We start from the raw sequence: 9,378 nt of genomic DNA, 5'->3' as shown, positions 1-9,378 counted from the left end.
GATGTGAGATTGAATTGTACAAATAATATTGGTCTCTCAAATATTGGCTAATCCAACTACTTGTTCTGTCATTTTGGTACGAATACAGCCTCACCCAACACCCCCCAGCGAGTCGCCACCCAACCCCTTCCTCCACAGCTCACCTCCTCTGCCTCCACCCCCGAGGTCCTTCCTTGCAAGTCCACGTCGGAGCGCCATCTTCCGCAGTGGAGCGGATGACCAGGGACACGAGTCCTTGCTGGAGCGCTCCTCCTCAACCAGCAGTAGGTGCCTCTTCTCTCTCTCAACCGGCAGCAGGTTCCCTTCCCCCATACATGTTTTTCTAGATCGTGTGCTCCTCCATAATCAAACCTGACGCTGGCCTCGTGGTGCACTTGTGATCTACACATGTTTGTCTTAATGCCTAAAGTGGAGAAGAACATGTTTCCGATGTCAAACATCAGTAGATTACAAATGGGTCACTATTTATTCTTTCCTCAGTTCATAGAGATTAATGGGAATTGTTGGATGTGTGTTGGAGAAATAGTTCAGTTTTACATATCATACGAAGAAAAGAACATGTTTCTTATAGGAGAAAAAACAAAAACACTATTAGCAACTCACAATGTATTCTACCATCAGTTCACACAGAAACAAAAAATAGGGCGGGTGTGTGTTAGAGAGAGAGAGAGAGTTCAATGTCTCACTATTTTCACTTGCCCAGGAAAAAATGCTTTGTTGCAGATTAGAAATATTGATTTTTTTGTCTGATTGAAATTTGAACTGTATCCTTCATATATTATACAAACAATACACATATTAGAAAATAATCTATTGCATGTGATAGTTCATCTGGTTTGTACGATCTTTTTACCTATATTGCTCCATTCTTTTCCTTGCAGATCATGATCTTGAGAGGATCGCTGTCGAGACTGAAGGTGATTTTTTTACATATATTGCTTTAATAGTTCTTGCACTTTCCTCCATTTTCATGTGACACTTGTTAGATTGCTCTCAGTATTTGATGTATTTCATGTAACACTTATTTGATTGCTCAAGAGAAGTGTTATTTATTAGTGAATTTTCTTTTAGTGGTAGAAGTTCAATATGTATTTATATCAACAGTCGAATGAACAGTACAATCTATTAGAAAATAATAGATGCATGCATGCAAGATAATGGATGTTTCATAACTCTCTCCCACGCTAATAACTTGTCACAATTATCGGATCGGTGCATGCATGCAAGATAGATCTGATTACGGGAATAGTATATCATAGTCATTAAGTTGTTTCCAAAAATATCATAAATCCGGATCCTGAGTTTGTCTCTCCTAAATGACGAATCTACCCTTCAAATAAGGTACTCCCTGATTTTCGGTTGCAGTACTCCTTAATGCTTACAATGGAGTACCCTTCAAGTATATCCGTTGGATCTGAGAGAATGAATGGACCATATTAAACTAAGGGTACTGTAAAAGAACTCTTTTTTTACATATATTGCTTTAATAGTTCTTGCACTTTCCTCCATTTTCATGTGACACTTGTTAGATTGCTCTCAGTATTTGATGTATTTCATGCAACACTTATTTGATTGCTCAAGAGAAGTGTTATTTATTAGTGAATTTTCTTTTAGTGTAGAAGTTCAATATGTATTTATATCAACAGTTGAATGAACAATACAATCTATGCGTTAAAACATAACAGATCAGTTCATTGTCAGTACAGGCTCTGAAACTGCTCAGTACAGGCTGGGGAACATTTTTGGAATCACGTATATATAGCGGTTGCTTCCAAATGAATTTGTCGTTGCTAGTACATTTTTGGTAGCAGATGCTTCCAAGTGAATTGCCGTTACTACTATCTACGATGTTGCTGCCATGTTTTGTTTTTCTTTGAATTTACTATGTAACCACTGCTCATGGTAACATCAAACAACAAATTTTATATGCCTGGCATGTTTGATCTGATTTGACTCCATGACCATAGTGCAAAACAAAAAACTATAGTATCCTTGCTAGCTTGCAGCTGTAATTTTGATTGCACAACAGTTTAATTGCATCGCCATCTCCCGGTGGGGCTCTGCTGTCGGAGCACCCTGGCCGTTCACAGCCACCACTCCAGGCCGTTCAACGCCACCACCCCTGGCCGTTCATTGCCAGCAGCACCCTGGATCCCACCCCTCACCCTAGTTGTTTCAGTTATCGAGTGAGTTTTAGTCCAACTTGAGCTCCTTGAGATGATCATATAATTAACTTCAAAATTATTACATGGTCCATGTATTTTACAACAAGTCCATGTAGTACTACATGGGAAGTACAAAAATTACTTCTAGTGAGAGTTCATTTAAATCTACAGGGTCCAGTCCCATATATCTTTTAACCAAGTTCATGGTGTGGCCCAGGGTGCTCGTCCGCGATCACAAGAAGCAGGCCATCGAGAAGGAGCTGGGCGACATGGTGCAGCGGTGTGGCCAGTTCAACCACCTAGCTAATAGATCATGTTTTTCTCTCTTTTGCCTATGTCTCTTAGTGTGTTACCCCTTCTTATTTTCATATAGCGTATTTTGAACATCAGATGCTTTCAAAAATGTGTCGCGCAAGTTCAAGTATAGCTGCTGCAGGAGTTCAAAAATCTGAACAGTTTAAGCTCAACCCAATTTCAAGAACTGTTTCCTTTATAAATTGTTTGAAGTTTGTGATTTTGGCTCATGGCAGGAGCTCGTTGACGATGAAGGATGTGAAGCTTCACCACCATTCACAACTCCAGTATGGTCCAATTCGTCATGAGGATCTGGAGCTTCAACTTTTTCAGTTCATCTTTCATATGCTTTTTAGTACATCTACTTCCTCATCGTAAGTCCAATTTCCCTTTTATATTTCCAGCTTCCTATAGAACAAACGTGTGCTTGTGGTTAAGCATGAGAAATGAGCCTCTGTAATGTCTCTTGGTTTATCAATTTGTAGAGAAAAACATGTACTCCCTCCGTCCGAAAATACTTGTCATCAAAATGGATAAAAAGAGATGTATCTAGAACTAAAATACGTCTAGATACATCTCCTTTCATTCATTTTGATGACAAGCATTTCCGGACGGAGGGAGTACCAAAGTCAAATTCTCAAAAAAGGCTCTTCTTTGCATCTTTCAGTGCTCACTTAGGTTGGCATCAAATTATTTGTTTCTTCTGATGATGTAAAACTAGAATTTTGGGTATATCTTTTGGTGCATATTTCTATCTATATAAAACTTATATATTACATTTTCTTGAGGGTGCATATTTCTATCTGTATAAAACTTATATGTTACATTTTCTTGAGAAAAATGGATGCAGCATTCACAACCGTTTTGGATAACTAAGTAGAATGACTAGTACTGAGAGCAAGTATTTTACAAATGTACATAGTATGATTTTATTAATGGATAAGGACATGAAATCATATCTTGCTTCAAGTTTGAGCACATGACTATTTTGTATCTTTACTATTTCTGATAGCAAGTTCTGCAATTGATCCGTCCAGATGGAAGAAGGAAATCAGTCCAACAGGCGCATCTAAAGTGACATGTCGTGCACCGCCCACTCGTCCTCAAGCTGCACGTCGTGTCGTGCCGGCTTGCCATCAACCACAAATGTGGCTCAACCCCCACGGTGCTTCCACGACCACCGCACGCAGCCTCCCTCTATTGTTGCCCTCACCATGCTCTCCTGCGTATTGGCGGCCTCGACGAGCTGACTAATTGGTTACCCCTCCTGCGTGCTGCAGTACGCCGCCGAGCTGGTCACCATTTATATTTTTGTTTTAAGTTCATTTGTGTTCTTGTTGTCAGGTCGCCTGCAAAATTGTTATCGTTGTTAGTTTGTGTGTGTTCTTGTTGTTAGGTCCTGTGAAGTTTGTTATCAATTCGTGTGTATTGTGTTTCTTTTGTCGCTTCATTAGTACATATCCACCTACAACCCATTCAATGATGTAAGCCATGCAAGTTCGAAAAGATATGGATAAAACAATGGTGGTGGTGAAAAGAATACAGCCCATTCAATGATACAAGCCACGCAAGTTTGAAAGGATTCACATCAGTACAAACTCTAGAGGGCATGTATATTATTTGCCCACGGAAATTCAAAATGGTAAAAGTCCAAGATGTAAAATGAGAGAATTCCAGACCATCGTTGAAGTTGAAAAAAAAGAAACACACAAAACATTTTCTTTGTTTTAAGAAAATGTCATTCAGTTCAACGATATAAACCAGGTAAGTTCGGGGATGATGATACCACTATGTTGAGCAATGAATAAAGGAGGAGATATTTGTCAAAAAAAAGGGGGGTATGTTGCTACTCTTTTGAAAGAAAAAAAGGAATTCTCGTGAAAACACGCTCAGTACAAAACCATACAGACATCAGTGCATGTACTCCTTTTTTGGAACCTTCCTAAATTACTCTATGAAAAATACATCAGTACAAACACACACACATATCAGTACAAATACTCTGTTTTTTTACAGGAAAACAACACGACGTGTCTCACCGTATTTGAAATTACTCATCAACGATTGCGAATTTGAGAAAACGTTCAACATGACTAAGTTTTGCATTTTTGATAGCTATCTAACGGTATATTATTTGCCCATTTCGACAAACTTTTAAAAAAATCGCATTCAAAATCAAATTTGACTGTATTCGAATTCATTTTTAAAACGTAAGGAATTAGGAAAACATTTCTATATGAACAAGTTGCGCATTTTCCATAGCTTTCCAACGCCGTATTATTTGCATCAATCCAACAAACAGTTTGAAAAAAGGTGAAAATACGTTTCGCCTAGAATTTCACCGTTTTTCAAATTATTTTTAAATTGTATATAATTTGAAAATACAGTAGATACATGGAAGATGCAGATTTTTACCAGCTTTCCAACGCCATCTTATTTGCTCAATTCCGATAAACGTTTGAAAATTGAGTCCAAAATACAATTCACGTTTTCGGTTTTGAAAAAAATGGTTTTTTCAAAACAGCTCTTACACCGTGATGATTTTGCAAAAGAATTCTATATGACCGTAATATAGATGTCAAGAGCTTTCCAATGATATATGACACGCCTCATTCCGACGAAAAGACGATCAGTTCGATGAGATGAAAATCATCAGTATAACCGCGTGAAACCATCAGTTCAAGTAGGGTAACAGAATAATATTCTGTTACGCGAAACAGAATAGCTAATCCAGCAATTTTTGGCCGTTTCTGGTCGATCCCCTAAACTTAAAGTTTTAAACTTCAATTTGATCAAGTTCAAAGCAGGTTCAACTGAAAGTAGCATGCATTCAAACCTAAACATAGAAAGTTTTGCATAACCGAACATAAAACATAAATTTAAACTAAGCTAAACTACTTTCGGTCGAAGTGGAGGTCGAGCCAATCCTTCCTCGTCAGGTACGGTGTGCCGCGAGTTGGGTCCGGGCCGGTGCCGTCGTCGGGGTCGTTGGGGAAGACACTCCTCCACTCGCCAATGTCGATCTCCTCGTCCTCGCCGCCCACCTCGACGCCCACCGCACCGCCGTCCTCGCCGCCTTCGACCTCATCATCGGAGGAGAGCACGATAACCTCGTCGTCCTCCGCGTCGGCATAGATCACCCGCTCCGCCTCCATGAGCTCCGGGTGCTGCCGGCGAAGCTCTTGCATGTAGGCCTCATCGGCGGCCTCGGCCACGAGGCGCTCCCATGCCTCGCGATCCTCCCGCGCATAGCCGAGCTCACCACCCCTGGCTCCGGCGGAACAAGGTCGACAGGACGTGTGCCGAAGGGAAATTGTGCCTAGCCGTCGCGCCATGGTAGCGGTCGTACTCCATGGATGCGAGCTCGGTCGTGTGGAAGCTACCGAGCCACCGGTGTGGGTCTCCCGATCCGTAATCTCGGTGACCCACTATAAGACCCCGAGAATCATGCTACAGTAATCTCCCCTAATGATGGCCATGTCATCATGATTACTAAGCAAATTGCCACTTGTCCATATTCAAACTCAAATTCAAATTTAAATTGCAAGTGAAATTATTATTTCTTCAAACAATAAAAGTAAAATGTTTGCATTATTCTATAAATTCCCCTGATCATTTGTCATGTTGAAACCAACATCATCTGACTCGCCAATTAATCCCTAGTAAAGTATAAAGTGGTCCAAAAACAACAAAAATGACCTTTTCAAAATAATCAAATGTTTATGTATTTCCATTTGACTTTAAACTTTGTGAGCATCATCATATCATTGTGTGGCATTTATGTGCTAGGTTCATATTTTACTAAAATCATTTAGTGCCTCAAATAAATAGAAAATAGTGTCTAAAATAGAAAAGAGTAAAGGAAAAAGAGAAAAAGAATAAGAACTAATGTCTCATGTGCACTTTGGCCCACCATTAATAGTACATGGCCCAACCCAGCTGGGTCTTCCCTGATCTTTGGCTACAGTAGGAGGAGGGGGAAGCCGTGGCGGCCATCCCACGGCCATGGCCACGTGCCGGCCATCCCCTACCTCCCCAACGCCTACAAAACACCAACGCAAACCCTAGGCTGCTCTCATCCATTCCCCCCCTCTTTTCCCCATCACCTCCCTCCTCATCCGCTTGAAATCGAGATCGGGCTCGATGCAGTGACCGCCCTCGTCGTTGTCATTGCCGCGGCCACCGTTGTCTCCGTCGCACGGGAAGGTGTCCAAGTGCATCGCCACGGTCGACTTCGTACGTCCCGGGGACCGAATCAAGCCGACGCTCCGCATAGACGACGCCTTCGCCATCTTCTCCGAGCTCGGCCACCACCACATCGCGGTCGATTCATCGGCTTCCGGCCATCCCCGAGCTCGCCGTCCGCTCTGTTCGAATCACCGTGAGCTCCTCCCTTGGGTCCCCCTCCCCCCTTCGATTTGTAGGCCGTAGGCCGCCGTCTCCGTCGAGCCTGAACCCCACGTACACGTACGTGCGTGCGATTGCTGCTACCTGTCCTGTTGCAGCTACGCTCCCGCTACTAACTACAGCCTCTAGCTGTTGCCACTGCTTCCGCTAACAGCTGCAGTCGTCGCCGCTGCTGCCTCCGCTAGCAGCCGCCGCCGCCGCCGCTTGCCTACCAGAAACTGCTGCTACCGATGCTGCATCCTCCTATGGCTGCTGCTCTCGCACTGATGCCGCGCTCCGATAGAATCTTGAACGCCAGGCGCACGCCTGCGACCACGCGCCCACGCGCCATTCGCCCCTACTCCGCTCCGCCCTGACCTCGGCACAACCATCGCTGCCGCCCGCGACTACCGCCACCGCCTGCTGCCACCACCGTGGCCTTCGGCGCTCCCCCCGCGCCCCCGAAGCTCCACTCCCGCGCCTGCTCGTTGCTTTGGCCGGCCCTGCGTGAGCTGGGCATTGGCCATCGGCGCTCTCTGTGAGTGTCCACGCGTGCGTGTCCGAGCCACGGCATGAAGGGGCCGGCCATGTTCATTTCGGATTAGCCCTGTTGTTTTAATCGTAGAGTAGTAGATGCCCTATGACTAGTGGCCCTCCTGTTTAGTTGTTTTTTTTACAAGTTTAGTTAATTTCAATTAGCACTTGTGTCTATTACATGTGGGACTGTTGACCATGTTGACTAGTCAAAGCAGTCTGGTCAACTGCTGCTGACTGGACTCATGGACCCCACTGTCACACTAATGAATAGCCCACTCCTATGTATAAAAAAATAAAAGGGGGCATTTTAAATCAAATGCAGAATTCAATAAAACTTTGGAAATGCATATAAATAAACCGTTGTTAATATGAAAATACTTTGTACATGAAAGTTGCTCAGAAAAATATGACGATCCCGAATACGTAGTCCGTTCATCTGCCACATGCCCCTAGCATGCTGAACATGGAACCGTCCCCTCTCTTTCGTCTGTCTGGAAAACGCCAGACGCCGGGAAAACCCCTCCGGATTTCTTCCCTCTCCATCCGCAACATGTAGTACCGGGATAGAATGCCCCTAGCTCTGCATATTGTCATGTCATGCTTAGTGATGCATTTGTTTGCTATGTATTTACTGTTTCTCCCCCCCTCTTCTCTCCGGTAGACCCCGAGACCGATGCTGCCCTGTGATCGATTACTTCGTCGACGACCCTTCTTTTGCAGCAGAGCTTCCAGGAAAGCAAACCCCCTTGAGCATTCCGATATCACCCATTTCTTTCCCTCTCATGCTTGCATTAGAACTGCTACTGTTTTTGTATGATCCTATTCTGATGCATAGCCTGTTTTTGTTACCTGCTCTCATACCTTACTAGTTTATCTTAAACTGCTTAGTATAGGTTGGTTAGAGATCCATCAGTGACCCCAACCTTGTCCTAGTTGCCCCGCTTTATGTTCGATGACTCAATCAACGTGATCGACGTCCAAGACCCGACACCACACATCACCCCCTTAGTTGTACGACTCTGCAGAGTTATTATCAAGTGCCAAGGGTGATACCTCGTCAGCACTTCTGATGTTAACCCTATAGTGTAGCTATTCGGTCATGATAATCGAGGGTGATTCCTCCTTCACCACTCCTGATAATGACTCTGTCGTGCAACCCCTCAAGTGTGGACCAACGAGGGTGATTCCTCTAAGTCCACCTTGATGGTTACATTGAGTGGGAATCCATCGAGGGTGATTCCTCAGGTTTCCCCCTTATTGTTTTAGACACACGGTTACTTTGACTTACCACAGGACCATGTTGACACCAGGTCGGCCCCGAGGGGTACCCGCGAGTGATGTGAAGTCGGGTTGATCTGGAGGATACCCGAAAGTTTTCCACATGGCGCGGGCGGGCATTCTTAGCCCTTGCCGCAAGCCGTGAGACGGGGCGACGGGACCACAGATCGTGGATGATTGATCGTTACCGCACTACCAAGACACTAACGGTTTGGATATTTGATACGAGTAGGCCTTTGGCCTTTCCCGCACTAACCACCACGCATGAATAAGTATGGGCACTCTGCGTTGTATGTATCAGCCGAAAGCTCAACGGACGTCAGTGATGGAGCGGCGCGCGCCGGGTTGGACTGGAACGCCTCGCTTGTATAAGGGGGCTAGGTCTGCTCACCGGCCGCGTACGCAACGTGCAGATTGCAAAGGGTGATGGCCCATGACCCCTTCGCATTTAGGATGTAGACTGGCATGCTGGCCTCTCTGTTGAGCCTAGGTAGGACTAAAGTGTGTTGATCGGCCGAGGCCGGTCATGACCTGATGGCGTGTCCGGCCGGAGTTGATCGAGCATGTTGGGTAAGTTGGTGCACCCCCGCGGGGAAGTTTTCTATCTATTTGAATAGCCGTCTCCACGGTAACGGAAGCTCGGAGTTGTATCCCGATCGATACAACTAGAACTTGATGCTGAGGCATGTAATGGAAATGATGGCTCCAGGATTGTTTT

At 44.5% G+C, this 9,378-nt stretch overlaps 1 long non-coding RNA gene across 2 annotated transcripts; it reads left to right on the top strand.

Annotated features, from left to right (window-relative positions):
• Positions 1–1,484: 1,484 nt before the first annotated feature.
• On the top strand, positions 1,485–3,826 carry LOC125516141. 2 transcript variants are annotated; one of them, XR_007287249.1, is made up of 3 exons: positions 1,485–2,186; positions 2,383–2,833; positions 3,497–3,826. It is a non-coding gene; the product is annotated as an uncharacterized LOC125516141 (long non-coding RNA). The 2 variants fall into 2 exon arrangements; XR_007287248.1 differs by having other exon boundaries at positions 2,337–2,833.
• The last annotated feature ends 5,552 nt before the right edge of the window (positions 3,827–9,378 follow it).

Source organism: Triticum urartu, chromosome 6 (genome assembly GCF_003073215.2).
Source record: "Triticum urartu cultivar G1812 chromosome 6, Tu2.1, whole genome shotgun sequence".
NCBI lineage: Eukaryota > Viridiplantae > Streptophyta > Magnoliopsida > Poales > Poaceae > Triticum > Triticum urartu.
The sequence above is the reverse complement of the archived record's forward strand: the minus strand, read 5'-3'. Positions and strand labels throughout refer to the sequence as shown.